The following is a 20,567-nucleotide window of genomic DNA, read 5'->3' as shown; positions in this document are numbered from 1 at the left end:
CAGTCATCTGAATCGGCCCTAAAGGTGCCCACACATGATACAATTTTTTATATTTCTTTTTAATTGAAAAATTGCAATCAATTGTTCTGACTGATTGTATCATTTTAAAAACCTGACTAAAGCATCACACATTTGTTAAATTTTTCCCCAATCATGAAAAAAAAATATTGCAAACTCTGAAAAAAAAAATATTTGGGTCTATTACTCAAGAAATTGACAAGCTATCCTACATCATTCAAATTTTATTAAGATTATATAACTTATATTAAAAAAAGGGAAATTTGAGAAAGATTTCCTGCTTGAATTTTATTGTTCTGTGTATGGCCATACTTGGTACTTCCTACTCTAAAATACCCACTGGTCTGGGAGTGGAAGTAAAACAATCGAGCTTTCAGCTGTTGTATGACGCAATCATGCTTATTGTTTGTTCTCGTAAATGCTACACTTTATTTGCACCTGGCTTGATAAACATGGCCGACTGTCTGCATTGGTTGCATCATTGCATGCACAGTACAGGGTGCTTTTTAAACAACACAAAGAAATAACATCTATATTGCGCTTTTCTCCTGGCGGAGTTAAGCACCTAAGCTGCAGCCACTAGGGTGCGCTCAATAAGTAGTAGCAGTGTTAGAAAGGGTAGCAGAAAAAAAGGGTGTTGGATGAGGGTGGACAAAAAGGGAGCCACCATAGACTCTAATGCAATTATCGTTAATACGGTGAAAAAAGCAGAAAAAAGAACACCCGATAATGATACAGTAGTTGACAACATTAGAACACTAAAGTTTTTGAAGCATGTTATCGCTTTAGAAGAAGCTTGCATTGCAACGTTATAGTTTTCTATGAGTAAAAGGGTGTATCTGCAGGGTGAGTGGTTAGGGTAAAGCACCACCAAGGGTTGTGGTTAGGGTTAGGCACCATCCTGGGGGCAGTTAGGGTTAGGCAACACTGGGGTGAGGTGGATAGGGTTAGGCACCTCCAGCGGGATGGTTAGGCACCACTGGGGGAGGGGGGGGAGGTGTTAGGCAACACCAGGGGAGTGGTTAGTTTTAGACACTACCAGGGGAGGGTTCCGTGTGAGAGTAGGGTTGGGTTAAGCTAGTGATCTGCAAACTTGGCTCTCCAGATGTTAAGGAACTACAAGAAACATGACTGGGGCTGTCAGACTCCTGCAATGCATTGTGGGACTTGTAGTTCCTTAACAGCTCGCGAGCCAAGTTTTCAGATCACTGGGTGAAGCTGTAACGATTTTTAACATTAATATATTTTCGTTATTATTTCCCATCTGTTTTTAAAATGATATTTTGTTATCCACCGGTGCCATTTTGTTATCCAGTCAGGCCCTTTTTTCCTGGCGCCCTTTTTTCATGCATGCGTTAGGGAGTGTAGCCCAAGGACCCCTTACTGAATAGGTGCTGCCTTACTGAACAGGAAGAACCCTGGTCTCCTATGTCAGAGGCAGAGCCCTTAACCAGCACACTATCCAGCCAACAGCTGCAGTTTTAGGTCAATAGATCAATCTAAGCAGTTACTTCCCTGTTATATCTGAATGAGTAATCTGTCATCTGTACCATTTATAAAAACGATAATAATACAAAAATAAGCTGAGGTAAAGGGCTCCCTTCTTCCCTCTTCCCTCATCAGTGTTTCTATTGGCTGCTCAGCAGGTTATGTCTCTCCTTACAGCTCCAGCAGGGTGTGTGTGTGTTGTGTGTGTGTGTGTGTGTGTGTGTGTGTGTGTGTGTGTGTGTGTGTGTGTGTGTGTGTGTAGTGTGTAGTGTGTGTGTGTGTGTGTGTGGTGTGTGTGGTGTGTGTGGTGTGTGTGGTGTGTGTGGTGTGTGTGTGTGTGTGTGTGTGTGTGTGTGTGTGTGTGTGTGTGTGTGTGTGTGTGTGTGTGTGTGTGTGTGTGTGTGTGGTGTGTGTGGTGTGTGTGGTGTGTGTGGTGTGTGTGTGAGTGTGTGTGTGTGTGTGTGTGTGTGTGTGTGTGTGTGTGTGTAGTGTGTGTGTGGTGTGTGTGGTGTGTGTGGTGTGTGTGGTGTGTGTGTGTGTGTGTGTGTGTGTGTGTGTGTGTGTGTGTGTGTGTGTGTGTGTGTGTGTGTGTGTGTGTGTGTGTGTGTGTGTGTGTGTGTGTGTGTGTGTGTGTAGGGAGGGGGGGGGGAGAGAGGAATAAAGTGTAACTGAAGGAAAAAAGTGCCCCTAGGCCTATCTGGTGCATACTTCAGGAGGGGGAAACCTCTGGATCCTAAAGAGGCTTCCCCATCCAGCGTTGGCTCCCCCGAAAGTCGTCTTGTGTGAGCTTGTTGCCAATCCTGCAAAGGCACACTACTGGTTTTCCCTTGGGCTCTGGCAGAAAAGGCCAAGCCTGATCGCCTCCACTCTACTACACAGGCGCAAGCCTGTGTCTGCGCAGTAAAGCGGACATAATCGGGCTCAGATATTTCCTGCTGGAGCCCAAGAAGGCAGCCGCTAGTGCACATCTGCAAGCAAGCCACAGTTCTTGTAATTGTTTAGAATTGTTTGCGGCTGCCGCCAGTTCTGTAACGAGAAGGCACAAGAGGCCGGGAGAAGCCTCATTAGGATACAGATGCTTCCCAAGGTAAGTATCAGGCCGGATCTACTATTTTTTGCATTCCAGCGCGGATGAGATGCTTCTGCCACACCCACTGCAGCAAATGACTAGAGTTGGGCCGAACGGTTCGCCTGCAAACGGTTCCAGGCGAACTTTTGCGGAAGTTCGGTTCGCCCCATAATGCACATGGAGGGTCAACTTTGACCCTCTACATCCAGGGCCGGATTTTCAACCAGGCAACTCAAGCACCTGCTTGGGGCCCCAGGCCAGGGTTGCCAAGAGTCTAGCATGTCCGTTTGATTACATTTTTGCCCACCGCAGCGCACTCTTTTGTGTGCACTGTGACTACAGCTAGTAAGTTCCTGGATTGCCTCCCCCTCCCTCTCTCCCTCCAGTCAGTAGCTTTCATTTTTTGGCTGGCACCTCTCTTCAGCCAATGAAAGCGAGAGAGTCAGCCAGCCGAATCTGCCCCGCCTCCATCCCGACCAGCGAGAGAGGAGAGAGCTCTATTCTAGTGTGGGTGGTGGCAGTGCAATCCTCCTCCTCCAGCTTTAGCCTAATCCACACTTCTGCCAGACAGGAAGGAGCTGGTGAAACTCCAGCGACAGGTACATTGTTAGCATTGCTCAGCTGTGACAGGAGGGATGGAAGCCTTTCTCTTGTTTGATGCAGTAGATTATTAGAGCTGCACTTTCTCTCGCTGGCTGGCTGGCTCTGATACTCACTCCCTCCTCTCCTCAAACAGCAGCACATTGCTTCTCTGAGCTGGACTGTATGCACACACACAGGGGGGTGAGCTTCCTATGCATCCCTTCTGGCTGCTCTTCTTCGGGGGATGGGGTACTTAACCCATTCAGCAGCTCAGCAGTGTCACTAGTTACAAGGCTCTGGCATATCCATATGTATTCTTCCCCAAAGAGGTTATCCTGTTTTGTAAGACGCATCTCTCTCTCTCTCTCTCTCTCTCTCTCTCTCTCTCTCTCTCTCTCATGTCACCCTCTCTACTAGCAGCACCCAGTGTGAAAAATCCTCTCTCTGGCTATATGCCGAGGTTCTCTCTGGCTGTATACAGGGTCTCTTTGGATGTATACCGGGGCTCTCTGTCCACATACCGGGGTTCGTTGGCTATATACTGGGGCTCTCTGGCCATATATTGGGGCCCTCTGGTCACATACAGGGCTCTCTTGCTACATACAGGGGCTCTCTGGCTACATACAGGGGCTCTCTGGCTACATACAGGGGCTCTCTGGCTACATACAGGGGCTCTCTGGCTACATACAGGGCTCTCTGGCCACATACAGGGCTCTCTGGCTACATGCAGGGGCTCTCTGGCTACATGCAGGGCTCTCTGGCCACATACTGGGCTCTCTGGCCACATACTGGGCTCTCTGGCCACATACTGGGCTCTCTGGCTACATACAGGGGCTCTCTGGCTACATACAGGGGCTCTCTGGCTACATGCAGGGGCTCTCTGGCTACATGCAGGGCTCTCTGGCCACATACTGGGCTCTCTGGCCACATACTGGGCTCTCTGGCTACATACAGGGCTCTCTGGCTACATACAGGGGCTCTCTGGCCACATACAGGGGCTCTCTGGCCACATACAGGGGCTCTCTGGCTACATACAGGGGCTCTCTGGCTACATACAGGGGCTCTCTGGCTACATACAGGGCTCTCTGGCTACATACAGGGGCTCTCTGGCTACATACAGGGGCTCTCTGGCTACATACAGGGGCTCTCTGGCTACATACAGGGGCTCTCTGGCTACATACAGGGGCTCTCTGGCTACATACAGGGGCTCTCTGGCTACATACAGGGGCTCTCTGGCTACATACAGGGGCTCTCTGGCTACATGCAGGGGCTCTCTGGCTACATGCAGGGCTCTCTGGCCAGGGCTCTCTGGCCACATACTGGGCTCTCTGGCCACATACTGGGCTCTCTGGCCACATACTGGGCTCTCTGGCTACATACAGGGCTCTCTGGCTATATACAGGGCTCTCTGGCTATATACAGGGCTCTCTGGCTATATACAGGGCTCTCTGGCCACATACAGGGCTCTCTGGCCACATACAGGGCTCTCTGGCTATATACAGGGCTCTCTGGCTACATACAGGGGCTCTCTTGCTACATACAGGGGCTCTCTGGCTACATACAGGGGCTCTCTGGCTACATACAGGGGCTTTTTGGCTACATACAGGGGCTCTCTGGCTACATACAGGGGCTCTCTGGCTACATGCAGGGGCTCTCTGGCTACATGCAGGGGCTCTCTGGCCACATACTGGGCTCTCTGGCCACATACTGGGCTCTCTGGCCACATACTGGGCTCTCTGGCCACATACTGGGCTCTCTGGCCACATACTGGGCTCTCTGGCTACATACAGGGCTCTCTGGCTACATACAGGGCTCTCTGGCTATATACAGGGCTCTCTGGCCACATACAGGGCTCTCTGGCTACATACAGGGCTCTCTGGCTACATACAGGGCTCTCTGGCCACATACAGGGCTCTCTGGCTATATACAGGGCTCTCTTGCTACATACAGGGGCTCTCTGGCTACATACAGGGGCTCTCTGGCTACATACAGGGGCTTTTTGGCTACATACAGGGGCTCTCTGGCTACATACAGGGGCTCTCTGGCTACATACAGGGGCTCTCTGGTTACATACAGGGCTCTCTGGCCACATACAGGGCTCTCTGGCCACATACAGGGCTCTCTGGCTACATACAGGGCTCTCTGGCTACATACAGGGCTCTCTGGCTACATACAGGGCTCTCTGGCTACATACAGGGCTCTCTGGCTATATACAGGGCTCTCTGGCCACATACAGGGCTCTCTGGCCACATACAGGGCTCTCTGGCCACATACAGGGCTCTCTGGCCACATACAGGGCTCTCTTGCTACATACAGGGGCTCTCTGGCTACATACAGGGGCTTTTTGGCTACATACAGGGGCTCTCTGGCCACATACAGGGGCTCTCTGGCCACATACAGGGGCTCTCTGGCCACATACAGGGGCTCTCTGGCCACATACAGGGGCTCTCTGGCCACATACAGGGCTCTCTGGCCACATACAGGGCTCTCTGGCCACATACAGGGCTCTCTGGCCACATACAGGGCTCTCTGGCTACATACAGGGCTCTCTGGCTACATACAGGGCTCTCTGGCTACATACAGGGCTCTCTGGCCATATACAGTGCTCTCTGGCCACATACAGGGCTCTCTGGCCACATACAGGGCTCTCTGGCCACATACTGGGCTCTCTGGCTACATACAGGGCTCTCTGGCTACATACAGGGCTCTCTGGCTACATACAGGGCTCTCTGGCTACATACAGGGCTCTCTGGCTACATACAGGGGCTCTCTGGCCACATACAGGGGCTCTCTGGCCACATACAGGGGCTCTCTGGCCACATACAGGGGCTCTCTGGCCACATACAGGGGCTCTCTGGCCACATACAGGGGCTCTCTGGCCACATACAGGGGCTCTCTGGCCACATACAGGGGCTCTCTGGCCACATACAGGGCTCTCTGGCTATATACTGGGCTCTCTGGCTATACACAGGGCTCTCTGGCCACATACAAGGGCTCTCTGGCCACATACAAGGGCTCTCTGGCCACATACAAGGGCTCTCTGGCCACATACAGGGGCTCTCTGGCCACATACAGGGGCTCTCTGGCCACATACAGGGGCTCTCTGGCCACATACAGGGGCTCTCTGGCTATATACACAGGGCTCTCTGGCTACATACAGGGCTCTCTGACCACATACAGGGCTCTCTGTGCAACTCCCCATACACACATACGACATATTTTTTAAATAAATTACATTTTTAAAGGGAAGTTGAGGGAGGGGGGCCCAAATCTGCAAATCTGCTTAGGGCCCCATTTGGTCTTAATCCGGCTCTGTCTACATCACAGTCAGCAGGCCCAGTGTAGCCAATTAGGCTACACTAGCCCCTGGAGCCACTCCCCCCCTACTAAAAGGCAGGCAGCGGCGGCCATTACGCTCACTCGTGTGCCTGCGTTAGTGAGAGTAGGGCGAGCTGCTGCAGACTGTCTCTCATAGGGAAAGATTAGTTAGGCTTAGCTTGTTCCTGGCTGCATACCTGTTCTGTGAACCCACCACTGCATGCATACCTGTACTGTGAACCCACCACTGCATACCTGTTCAGTGAACCCACCACTGCATACCTGTTCAGTGAACCTGCCACTGCATACCTGTTCAGTGAACCTGCCACTGCATACCTGTTCTGTGAACCCACCACTGCATACCTGTTCTGTGAACCCACCACTGCATACCTGTACTGTGAACCCACCACTGCATACCTGTACTGTGAACCCACCACTGCATACCTGTACTGTGAACCCACCACTGCATACCTGTACTGTGAACCCACCACTGCATACCTGTTCAGTGAACCCACCACTGCATACCTGTTCAGTGAACCTGCCACTGCATACCTGTTCTGTGAACCCACCACTGCATACCTGTACTGTGAACCCACCACTGCATACCTGTTCAGTGAACCCACCTGTAACGATTGTGGAACTTTCTCCGTGATCAGCGCACAACGCGTGCGCTAACACGGCGGAAATCCTCCACAAGCGTATATTTGCAGGCACCCAGCAAAAGGTGCTACGCACCTGTAGAGGGAAATTCCTGTTGGCAGATGGCGCTGGGGAGTGCAGAGGAACCAACCCTCTGTACCTCCACAAGTGCCAGACAGGAATTGTACGAAGCGCAGAACGCAATCGCAAGAGAGGCGATTGCGAATGAGATTGAGCAAAGGGACAGGTTGTATGTGTGTGCGCCAATCCAGTCGCCACCCCGCGACCGCGCACACACAACAGCAGATACGAAATAGGAACGCGATCGCAAGAGGTGCGATCGCCAGACGTGACACAAGGCAGATCAGAATAGAATACGAGGGTAGCAAAGGCACAGCAAATAATACAATAAGGAGATATGGAAAATAACAAACGCTAGCTAACCGCGAACACCGCACTCATTCGCAACAGTGCACGCGGTTATACGCGATCTCCACGTGATAAGCACAATAGAGACAAGCACGCCTAACTAACCATTAACAGACAAACATGAAACAGAGGACGCGAGCGCTTGCTTCCATTAACAGACAAACATGAAACAGAGGACGCGAGCGCTTGCTTAACGGTTACCTCACCGAGCCTCCAGCAAGCGTAGCGGACAAGACAGACACACGAAAACAGGGACAAACGAGAGATAGGATCCACAGCACTAGCGAAAAGTGGCTAGCGTGATCCAGGTACAGAGTAGCAGAACAGAAGGATCCCCAAGCGCTAGCGAAAAGTAGCTAGCGCGATCCCAGGAGACAGAACAGAAGAGATAGCTGGTAGCAACCGCTGCACCAGCTATACTCCAAGAACAGAGATCAGAACCATTTCCTGTCGACCACCATTGGGACAGGACAATAGCAACAGGCAAGACAAGACAGAACAGGCAATACAGATAATACAACCTAACTGGGCTAGAAGGGGAGCCTAAAGCAACCCCCAGGAATGAACTATACTAGATAGCAATGGCTGACACTCCAGCAGTGTCCATCAGGAACAGACCATGGAAGGGAAATGACCAGCCAAGCCTTCTGGGAAACATAAAGCTCTTATAGTGCCAGTCATCAAAGAAGGCAGGTAGGGGATTTGCATAACGAATGTATGCAAATTCCCCAGCAAGAGAACAGACCAGAACTTGCAATGGAAAGACAGATCTCTGTTCCAGAGTCCTGCAGCATGCAAACCTAAACAATGGTCAAAAGGCTGCCTGCCTGCGCAGGCAGCTGAGCGGATTCTCACAGTACCCCCCCCCCCCCCCCCCCTAGGGATGGATTCCAGACATCCCTCAAAACTGGTATCATCACAAAACTCTAACTGAAGACTCATGAAGGTCGGGACAGCCCGACAAGGCCCAATTCCAGAGTCAGTCCATCCGAAACCGACCTCATCGGAAGCAGAAGCCACCGAAACATGCCCATCAGCACTACAAGTCTCAGCGTAACACCCATCAGGACTGTGGACACCAGAGAAGAAGCCATCGACACCCTCCAGACAATACCCACCACCTTCCAAGGAGCGTCCAAGAATACCAAACCTGCCGCAATACCTGTTCGAAGTGTCCCTTACAACACCAAAGCCATTGCTGATCGTATTCAGGGCACCAAGCAAAACCTTTCCCGGAATCTCCCAGAACGCCTTGAAGATCCCAAGAAGCCAGAACGCTCACCAGGCTCACATGGAGAACCACCAAGAACCCCTATGGAACCTAAACAATGGTCAAAAGGCTGCCTGCCTGCGCAGGCAGCTGGGCGGATTCTCACACCACCACTGCATACCTGTTCAGTGAACCCACCACTGCATACCTGTTCAGTGAACCTGCCACTGCATACCTGTTCTGTGAACCTGCCACTGCATACCTGTTCAGTGAACCTGCCACTGCATACCTGTTCTGTGAACCCGCCACTGTATACCTGTTCAGTGAACCTGCCACTGCATACCTGTTCTGTTCAGTGAACCCACCACTGCATACCTGTTCAGTGAACCTGCCACTGCATACCTGTTCTGTGAACCCACCACTGCATACCTGTACTGTGAACCCACCACTGCATACCTGTACTGTGAACCCACCACTGCATACCTGTACTGTGAACCCACCACTGCATACCTGTTCAGTGAACCCACCACTGCATACCTGTTCAGTGAACCTGCCACTGCATACCTGTTCTGTTCAGTAAACCCGCCACTGCATACCTGTTCTGTTCAGTGAACCCGCCACTGCATACCTGTTCTCGCCATGGTGCGCACCAGTCCAGCACGGCCGTCACTACACAAACAGCTGTTTGCGGTGCGTTACACGGTGAGTTTGGTGTGTCAGTGTGAAGCAGTACCTTAATTACACTACCTGATTGATGTATACACATGCAAGATGTTTTAAAGCACTTTAGGCCTGTCATTTAGCATTCAATTTGATTTCTGCCCTTAAAACGCTGCTTTGCATCAAATCCAGATTTTTCCCGAGGACTTTTGGCATGTATCCCACTCCTCCACCTGGGGGTCCAGGTGTTAGACCCCTTGAAACATCTTTTCCATCACTTTTGTGGCCAGCATAATTTTTTTTTTTTCAAAGTTCGCATCCCCATTGAAGTCTATTGCGGTTCGCAAACTTTTACGCGAACCGAACCTTACGCGGAAGTTCGCGAACCCGGTTCGCGAACCTAAAATCGGAGGTTCGGCCCCACTCTACAAATGACAAACATATGACCCTGCAGCAGAGTGTGCCGATAGGGTCATATGCATAGCGCCACCCCCGCTCAGTGATGTACTGCCTGCTAGACAGAGTCATATGCATAGCGCCACCCCCACTCAGTGATGTACTGCCTGCTAGACAGGGTCATATGCATAGCGCCGCCCCCACTCAGTGATGTACTGCCTGCTAGACAGGGTCATATGCATAGCGCCGCCCCCGCTCAGTGATGTACTGCCTGCTAGACATGGTCATATGCACAGCGCCGCCCCCGCTCAGTGATGTACTGCCTGCTAGACAAGAAGTACGTCACTGGGGTTGCCTGAGATTCCCCTCAGTCCACACATGTGCGTTAAGACTCACCGTGCTCCATTGTTTACACTATGTGCGTCGCCCATAGACTTCCATTACTTCAAGCACAGTGTGTTAAGCGGGATGCTTGCAGTTACGCGCTGTGGCCCTTCGTCAGCTTGGATAATTCTGGCTCACCGCAATGGGCCACATTGCTTTTGCGGCTCTTGCGTCAAAATAGGGTAATGCAATGCAGGTTTCACGAGTAGTAAAAGGGGCCTCAGGCCTTTTATTTATTTAAAATCACAGGTTTTAGATACTATCCACTGTAGAGGGTTCCCCAAAGTCCATGACTCCTCTGCAGCTGGTTGGGGCCCTCTTCCTCTTCGCATGGCACTCCCCTGCATGTATGAGTGCGACTGCACTGGGCGGCACCAGTAGGGTTTGTGCCTGTGCAGTAGCATGGATTGGCTCTGGGCCATGCTACTGGGCAGACTGCCAGTAAGTTCAATAGTCGACATTAAAGTAAACCTGAGATCAATGAAAGAAAGAGTTTTATACATACCTGGGGCTTTCTCCAGCCCTATTCAGGCTTAACAGTCCCTTGCTGTGCTCCTCCACCACCTGGATCTTCCGCTACAGGTCCCAGTAATTTCCCAGGTCGGGGCTTACTGTGTCGCTAGGAGAGTTCTATGCCTGTGCTACAGGGGAACGCGCGTGGCCGGACGGCACCTGCACCGACTGGTGCCGACTTGGGAAATTACAAGGACCCGCAGTGGAGGATCCAGGCCGTGGAGATGGATGGTTAAGAGACCAATCAGCCTGAAGGGGGTTGGAGGAAGCCCAAGGGATGTATAAAACTATTCCTTTCATTGATCTCAGGTACCCTTTAACGACAAATGTTGAATATTTTCATTGAATTGCAGCGGAGGCACAGAGGGGAGGATTGGAGAAGCCTTTGGACTATCCTAGGGCTTCCTTCTACTGAGGGCTCTAACTTTTTTCTTTTAAGACCTCAGACAAGTCCTCTTAAATCTAGATTTCATTTAGCAGTCCTGGCAGAAGATAGGATCAGTTAAACATTAATTGAGCTGGTCGCATTATGTGAGGACAAGATAAATTCCAGAGTTTATAGTCATTCCTCGTCGGGTTATCCGGGTACAATATAAACATGTGTTGTAAAACTGTTTACTGCACTCCATACAACTTTACATGTTCTTCATTTCACCCAAATCTGTCCACTATGTATGTTAATGCTTTGGTATGTCAGCTGATTTGTTGGTATGGAACATTCTCATAATCCAATCAGCTGTAAGTTTAAAGTACTTCTGATCTGTATGAAAACTGTAAAATAAAGCCCATGGGGCTTGATTCACTAAGCTGTGCTGCTACAGCACTGCAGCTTAATGAGAGCAGAGAGTGGTATAATGGTTCGTTACACTTAACGAGCGCTCCAATGAACCCGCCCGGAGCCCAGTGGGTCCAGTAGCTTCAAAGTACAATATTCCTGCATTTTGATAGACCCAATAGCCTGTCAAGGAATCTCCTACTTTGAAGCTCCTGGACCCGACAGGCTCTGGGGGGGGGGGGGGGGGGGAGGTGTTCAGTGGAGCACTCGTTAAGTGTAACAAAGCGCCCTTTACACTATCTCAGCACAGCATGCGCAGGCCATTATACCACTCCCTGCTCTCATTCACAATGCAGCTTAGTGAATCAAGCCCATGATGAGCTACTTACCTTTTACTTACTGTGCTGCTGCTGCTTGTTGTTATTAAATGTGGGTCAGCCCCCAAACCACCCCCCCCCCCCCGCCTCCTTCATAGGTGTCCTCCAATGTTAGCCAGCAGTCATACCATGTTTCCCCTAAAGTAAGACATCCCCTGAGAATAAGCCCTAGCAGGAATTCCTAGCATGCTTGAAATATAAGACATCCCCCGAATGTAAGCCCTAGGAGCAGCCCACATGACACCAGCAAGTCGCGCTCAATACGAAACCTAGATACAGGAGAGCAGCAGTGTAATGTGAGTTCTACAGTCCTGTATATGTGTCAGGCAGTTTGTGTTTTTGTTGGAGCCAGCCCTCCTGATCTGTCCTGATAAACATCAGCAGCACTTCTCCTCTTCCCAGGACACACAGCTTATTCTATCATAGCTCTGACAGAGTTCTCTGCCTGCAAGAAATAGACTCTTACCCACATGATCAGCAGAATTTCTTGTGAGAGCCAATATCTGCAAATCACAAGCGCTGTGTATGCTGCTTGTGTTTCAGCATGGCATGCAGTATATACATTTTGTATAGGAAAACTACCAGTGTTTCCCCCAAAAAATAAGACATCCTCTGAAAATAAGCCCTAGCACATGTGAGGAAACGCGGAAAAAGCCGCCATCTCTCGAGGTGAGGCGGCTGTTTCCGCGTCCAGCATGGCGTCACAACGCGGAAAAAACGCCGCATGCCGCATGGGCAGTGCGGCGGAATCCGCATTGGTAACGGCGGAATATACATCAGAGGCGACCCCCGCATTAGATACATTGCAAAACAGTACTGGTGTGGCTGGGACTGATAGTCCACCAAGATTCAGACATACACGCGCGCGAGCACAGGGGCAGAGTTTAAATAGCAGTTAGAAGGGTGTCGGCTGACCAGCTGGGTCAGCTGACAAATTCCACTGCTCCCATTGGACCAGCAATTAGGGAGGTCCTGGAGAGGTCCTAGAGTATATATACTGCTGGTTGTTCACTTGCTCCTTGTCTGGCGTTGCGTTCACATATGTGGGAGCACCCAGATCCGTAGTCAGATCCGTTAGTGTGCCGGGACCAGCTGGAGCTGTAATCCTACACTAAGCTAGATTCTGTTGATAGCTAAAGTACTAGTTTGATTGTGATTATCTGTTATGACTTTTGCCTGCCTTGACTATCCTCCTGAACTCTGATCTTGCACCTCGATATTTCTGATACTCTGTTGCCGAACCCCGGCTCGTTCCTTGACTCTGCTTCTGCCTCCTGATTTTGTACCCCGATATTTCTGATACCCCGTTGCTGAACCCTGCCTGTACTTTGACTCTGCCTTTGCCTCCTGATCCTGTACTTTATCTGTCCGTGTGTGTACGACCTGGCTTGTCCGACTTCGAGAACCGACCTTACCGTTAGAGGCGGTTCCTCGCTCTGTTAGCGATCCTTCCTCCTGAGGGTCACTTTCAGATATCCCTTCCTACTGTCAGTCTGACTCCTCCCGTCTTGGAGAGCTCAGGTCTGCGGAAGGAATCTGTACAGTACTCCTTACTGCATTGAGGCCTTGTCCTCTTAGTGTTACAGTTACACCAAACACTACACTCTACTCAGGTGATCAGAGGTTAGTTTGTATATCGGATTATCGGTGAGACTGCAGTTCACTTATAATCTGGTATATATCTGTATTTCCGGTGATACTGCAGATCACCGGTAATCAGATACTCTCTGCGCCCACCGATCGTTACAGAACGCCAGACCAAAAAAAACAAAATGGACGCAAACACTGGTCGTCTGGGTATGCTTGCCACTTCGGTGGATAACCTCCATCAAGCACTGGGCCAGCACAAAGCTTTGATTGATGCCCTTTCAGGCTCTGTGCAAACCCTCCAGACGTCAGTTGATTCAGTGCGATCCCCTTCTAGTGATGACATACGTATGCCTGTACCTGATAAATTTTCCGGCCACAAGTCTGACTTCCGGAATTTCAAGAGTAGAGTGTTGTCATACTTCGAGTTAAGACCCCGATCCTCGGGGACTGAGACCCAACGGGTCATTTTCATTAAAACACTGTTAACTGGTGATTCCCAGTCCTGGGCATACAACCTGTCCCCCACTAATTTAGCTCTGACCTCAGTCGAGGAATTTTTTAAGGCTATGGCCGTAATATACGACGACCCTGACCTTGCGGCAACTTCAGAGCGGAAGCTCAAACTTTTGCGGCAAGGCAGAGGGTCGGTCGAGGATTACGCAGCAGAATTTCGTAGGTGGTCTGTTACCGCCAGATTCGACAATTTTGCTCTGATGGATTATTTTCTATCTGGGTTGTCGGAGGAGGTCTCTGATTTGATGCTAACCTTACCTGAGCCCGCAACAGTCGATGAGGCCATATCATCGGCCATCAGAGTCGATCGTCGACTACGCCATCAGAGGCAGACTAGGGGCAGTCACCGGGTCAGGGTGACTTCGTATGTGGCACCTTCTGGTACACCCGCAGTAACGGCATCTCCACCGGTGTCACCCTCTCCAGCCTCACCACCACCCGAACCCATGCAAATTGGTCGATCAAGATTGACCCAGGTGGAACGTAGGCGGAGAATAACAGAACAACTGTGCCTGTATTGTGCAGAAGCAGGGCACAGGGTGCGAAACTGCCCTAACAAGTCGGGAAACGGGTCTGCCTAGGAGTAGTGGGGGGTGACACCCTAGGCACATCATTCTCACCCCAAAAAGAGAAGAAGTTACTTCTCCCCTGTACTATTACGTGGGATGATAAGTCTGTGGACACTGAAGCTTTTATTGACTCTGGCTCAGCGGCCAATTTTATGAACCTTGAATTTGCTCGGGAGTTGGGTATTCCTCTCACTCCAGTAAGTCCCCCCATTCAGGTCACGGCAGTAGACGATTCCCCGCTGCAACGGGATCGTCCCCTGTCTCAGACTCCGCAGGTGAGGGTTACGATAGGGGTATTGCATGGGGAACAGCTACAGTTTTTCGTTTTGAACATGTCAACCTCCACTATTATCTTAGGCATGCCTTGGTTACAGGCCCACTCTCCACTAATCGACTGGGCCACGGGTGAGGTAACCAGATGGTCTGATCGTTGTCACCAACAGTGTCTAGGAAAGGTGACATTGGGTCAGACCAAGGTGTACGTGGAGGGTGTTCCCGAGGTGTATTCCGATTTTTCTGATGTCTTTTGTCCCAAGTCTGCTGATCAATTACCTCCTCATCGCCCGTTCGATTGCCCCATTGATCTCCGTGCTGGTTGTATGCCCCCTAGGGGTCACCTGTATAACTTGTCCGGTCCCGAGAAGTTGGCCATGCAGGATTACATTCGTGACAACCTGGCCAAGGGGTTTATTCGGCCCTCTCGGTCACCTGCTGGGGCCGGTTTTTTTTTCGTTAAGAAAAAAGACGGGGGTCTTCGACCTTGTATCGACTACCGAGGTCTCAATAAAATCACGGTGAAGAATCGCTATCCGTTACCATTTATAGACGACTTATTCACGCAGGTCACTACTGCAAAGATCTTTTCTAAGTTAGATCTGAGGGGGGCATACAACCTAATCCGCATTAGAAGGGGCGATGAATGGAAGACGGCCTTTAACACACCCGACGGGCATTACGAATACTTAGTGATGCCCTTCGGGTTGTGCAATGCGCCCGCCGTCTTCCAGGAACTAATCAATGAGGTATTCCAGGAGGTATTGGGTAAATTCGTACTGGTATACCTCGATGATATATTAATTTATTCCAATAACCTCCCCGAACACAGGGTCCATGTGAAATTTGTCCTAAACAAATTAAGACAGAATAGACTCTACGCCAAGTTAGAAAAGTGTATTTTTGAGGTGACATCCGTCACGTTTCTGGGGTATGTGATTTCTACCTCAGGTCTGTCAATGGACCCTGCTAAAGTCACAGCTGTCCTAGAATGGCCGCAACCTGTGGGCCTGAAAGCCCTCCAGAGATTCCTGGGTTTTGCAAATTATTATAGGAGGTTTATAAAAGGGTACTCCACGATCATTGCACCCCTTACCAGTCTCACAAAAAAGGGGGCAGATACTACCCACTGGTCTCCGGAGGCTCAGAATGCATTTTCTAGTCTGAAAAAATTGTTTTGTTCCGCACCAATCCTGAGACATGTCGACACCGCTTATCCGTTCATTGTTGAGGTCGATGCCTCGGAGGTCGGGGTAGGGGCTGTGCTGTCTCAGCGATCAGGGTTACAGGGAAGACTACACCCCTGTGCGTACTTTTCCCGTAGGTTCTCTCCGGCGGAGAGAAACTACGATATAGGCAACAGAGAGCTCCTGGCCATTAAATTGGCATTTGAGGAGTGGCGCCACTGGTTGGAGGGGGCAGAGCACACGATCACTGTTTACACCGACCACAAGAACTTGGAGTACATCGAGGGGGCTAAGAGGCTTAGTCCCCGTCAGGCCCGGTGGTCCTTGTTTTTTACGAGATTCAGGTTTATAATCACATACACTCCAGGTAGCAAAAACATCAAGGCAGATGCCCTCTCCAGGTGTTTCGAACCTGAGACAGCACAGCCCCCCACACCTGAATCCATCATTCCGCAGAAACTGGTGTTAGCCGCCACGGAGTCTTGGGAAGAGTGGACAGAGATCTTGGGTCCCTTTCAGCAGGAGGTTCCTGAAGGGAAACCCGAAGGGGTCTTGTTCATACCACTACCATTCCGGTTACAGGTTCTGCAACTCTTTCACGCCCATAAGAATGCTGGTCATCCTGGAGCTGCCAGAATGCAGGATCTGATTGCCAGGTGTGCTTGGTGGCCTTCCTTGGCAACAGATTGCAAGGAGTATGTTAGGGAGTGTGCGGTGTGCGCCCAGAGTAAGCCCTCCCGGCTGGCACCTGTAGGAAGGTTGCAGCCTTTGCCCACCCCGAGTGAGCCATGGACCCACTTGTCCATGGATTTTGTGGGGGAATTGCCCAGGTCTGAAGGCATGTCGGTCATTTGGGTGGTAGTCGATCGGTTTAGCAAAATGGCCCATTTTGTGCCCCTGAAAGGACTCCCCTCGGCTCAAGAACTGGCTGAATTGTTTATCATTCACATCTTCCGGCTGCATGGCATTCCGGAAGACATCGTGTCTGATAGGGGAGTCCAGTTTGTGTCTGGATTCTGGAGGGCATTTTGCCACCAAATGGGCATGAAATTGTCTTTCTCGTCAGGCTACCACCCACAGACCAATGGGCAGACAGAACGCATTAACCAATCCCTGGAGCAATTCCTGAGATGCTACGTTGCTGAGGCGCAGAGTGACTGGGTGAAATTTTTGCCCTTCGCGGAATTCGCTCAAAATAATTTAAAGAATTCCTCGTCTGGGTTTTCCCCATTTCAGATTGTAACAGGGAGGTCACCCAAATTTTCCCCTTTTCCAGTTGTCTCGTCTCCATTTCCAGCACTGGAAGATTGGCAGAGATCACTCAGGGACAATTGGGGAATTGTTAAGGGGAATTTACAGAAGGCGTTCCAGAGTCAGAAGGGTCAAGCAGATAAGAGACGGTCCGTGGAATGGAAGTTTCGGCCAGGGGATCTAGTCTGGGTGTCCACACGTCACTTGACCCTGAAGCAGCCATCTGCCAAACTGGGTCCCAGGTTTGTGGGCCCATTTTCCGTGACCAAGAAGATTAATAATGTTACTTATTCCATTGACCTTCCCACCAGCATGCGGGGGGTGAGGTCCTTCCACGTGTCCCTTCTTAAACCAGCAGTCCAGGTGGGTCCCACTCCTCCTCCTCCCGTGTTGGTGGATGCCCAACCCGAGTACGAAGTGGAGAAGATCATAGATTCACGTACTGTACAGAACTCGGTACAGTACCTCGTACATTGGAAGGGGTACGGGATTGAGGAGAGGCAATGGGTACCTAGGAACCGCATGCATGCGGACGAGTTAGTGAAGGAATTTCATGCTGTACATCCCGAGAAACCTGGTGGGAGTTGTCCGGAGTCCACTCCTCGGGAGGGGGGTACTGTGAGGAAACGCGGAAAAGCCGCCATCTCTCGAGGTGAGGCGGCTGTTTCCGCGTCCAGCATGGCGTCACAACGCGGAAAAAACGCCGCATGCCGCATGGGCAGTGCGGCGGAATCCGCATTGGTAACGGCGGAATATACATCAGAGGCGACCCCCGCATTAGATACATTGCAAAACAGTACTGGTGTGGTTGGGACTGATAGTCCACCAAGATTCAGACATACACGCGCGCGAGCACAGAGGCAGAGTTTAAATAGCAGTTAGAAGGGTGTCGGCTGACCAGCTGGGTCAGCTGACAAATTCCACTGCTCCCATTGGACCAGCAATTAGGGAGGTCCTGGAGAGGTCCTAGAGTATATATACTGCTGGTTGTTCACTTGCTCCTTGTCTGGCGTTGCGTTCACATATGTGGGAGCACCCAGATCCGTAGTTAGATCCGTTAGTGTGCCGGGACCAGCTGGAGCTGTAATCCTACACTAAGCTAGATTCTGTTGATAGCTAAAGTACTAGTTTGATTGTGATTATTTGTTATGACTTTTGCCTGCCTTGACTATCCTCCTGAACTCTGATCTTGCACCTCGATATTTCTGATACTCTGTTGCCGAACCCCGGCTCTTTCCTTGACTCTGCTTCTGCCTCCTGATTTTGTACCCCGATATTTCTGATACCCCGTTGCTGAACCCTGCCTGTACTTTGACTCTGCCTTTGCCTCCTGATCCTGTACTTTATCTGTCCGTGTGTGTACGACCTGGCTTGTCCGACTTCGAGAACCGACCTTACCGTTAGAGGCGGTTCCTCGCTCTGTTAGCGATCCTTCCTCCTGAGGGTCACTTTCAGATATCCCTTCCTACTGTCAGTCTGACTCCTCCCGTCTTGGAGAGCTCAGGTCTGCGGAAGGAATCTGTACAGTACTCCTTACTGCATTGAGGCCTTGTCCTCTTAGTGTTACAGTTACACCAAACACTACACTCTACTCAGGTGATCAGAGGTTAGTTTGTATATCGGATTATCGGTGAGACTGCAGTTCACTTATAATCTGGTATATATCTGTATTTCCGGTGATACTGCAGATCACCGGTAATCAGATACTCTCTGCGCCCACCGATCGTTACAGCACATCTTTTGGAGCAAAAATGAATATAAGACAGTGTCTTATTTTCGGGGAAACATGGTAGATGGTGGCAATCTATGTCAGTAGTCATAGGTGGCCCCCCAACATTTGCAGGCATAGGGGGGCCTCATTATCAGCCAGCAGCCATAGGGAGCCTCAGTGTTAGCCAGCAGTCATAGGTGGCTCCCAATATCTACTAGATGTGACCCTCACACCTGTCAGTGGTTAGCAAGTGCTACAAAGCTGAAGACATACTGTGGAGTAAACCAGAAAGCTGTAACACATTCTGGGGAAAGGTCAGACACAACTACTGTAATCAGCTAATTACGATTATACAAAATTTTGCGTAAATATTTTGCAATTACGATTTGTAATTATAAATTGATTTTGCATAGTAATTTGTAATTTCGCATTAAAATTTCGCGTAATGTTCGTGTAATTTTATGCAAACTTTAGCAGTGAATAGCAAGGCCCCCATACAGGCTATCGATACCAAAATGACTACATATGTGAAGGAGAATAGTGAGAACATTTTTTCAAAAAGGCCTTCGTAGTTTTTGAGAAAACCGATTTTAAAAAAGGCAAAGAAAAAATGGTTTTTAAACTCTAAAAAAATGACAGTTTAAAAAACATTTTTCTTTGCCTTTTTGAAATAGATTTTCTCAAAAACTACGAAGGCCTTTTTGAAAAAATGTTTTACTTGTACCCACTATTCACCTTAAAAATATCTGTAACCTCAAAAGATCCCCTGGGGGGTACTCACCTCGGGTGGGGGAAGCCTCCGGATCCTATAGGCTTCCCACGCCGTCCTCCGTCCCTCAGGGGTCTCGCTGCAGCCCTCCGAGAATAATGACGTCAATATTTACCTTCCTGGCTCCTGCGCAGGCGCTCTGACGGCTGTCGGCTCCGAACTACACGGAAATACCCGATCGCCGTCGGGTCTGCTCTACTGCGCAGGCGCAAGTTTCCGGCGCCTGCGCAGTAGAGCGGACCCGACTGAGAACGGGTATTTCCGTGTAGTTCGGAGCCGAGAGCAGCCACAGCGCCCCCGCTGGAGCCTGCAAAGGTAAATATTGAATTTACAGTCGGCTCTGTCGCCGGCTGTTCGGAGGGCTGCAGCGAGACCCCCGTGGGACAGAGGACGGCGTGGGAAGCCTCATTAGGATCTGGAGGCTTCCCCCACCCGAGGTGAGTACCCCCCAGGGGATCTTTTTGACATTACAGAGTCTCTTTAACATATGTAGCAATCTTGGTAGCAATAGCCTGTATGGGGGACTTTGCTATTCACCGCCCAAGTCGGCACAAAATTATGCAAAATTATGAAATATTACTATTATATACAAAATTAATTACGATTGTCTTGCATTACGATTGCAATGCATAATTACGACATTTCGCATATAAGAAATTTCGGCCCACCACTGGACACAGCATGGTGCTGGGCTGAAGGATGCACACTGGAGAGACACTTACAGGAGTGAGTGCACTCACCCCCGCACACTCTGCAAGTAAAATAAGCGGAGGCAATCTTTCAAACTGCACTACAGCTACTTTTTATTTATTATAGCACCCTATGGGTGTGCTTTAATGCCCATTA

General features: G+C 50.2%; 1 protein-coding gene across 1 annotated transcript in view; it reads left to right on the top strand.

The window, feature by feature from the left end:
* The first annotated feature begins 3,145 nt into the window (after positions 1–3,145).
* PLA2G7 (phospholipase A2 group VII) overlaps positions 3,146–20,567 on the top strand; it is a 139,738-nt gene continuing 122,316 nt past the window's right edge. Inside the window, exon 1 of the mRNA XM_068280193.1 lies at positions 3,146–3,174. The gene's annotated coding sequence lies outside the window, so the exon portion shown is untranslated. The remainder of the gene's footprint in view (positions 3,175–20,567) is intronic.

Source organism: Hyperolius riggenbachi, chromosome 4 (assembly GCF_040937935.1).
Source record: "Hyperolius riggenbachi isolate aHypRig1 chromosome 4, aHypRig1.pri, whole genome shotgun sequence".
NCBI classification, from domain to species: Eukaryota; Metazoa; Chordata; class Amphibia; order Anura; family Hyperoliidae; genus Hyperolius; species Hyperolius riggenbachi.
This window is presented reverse-complemented; position numbering and strand designations above follow the sequence as displayed.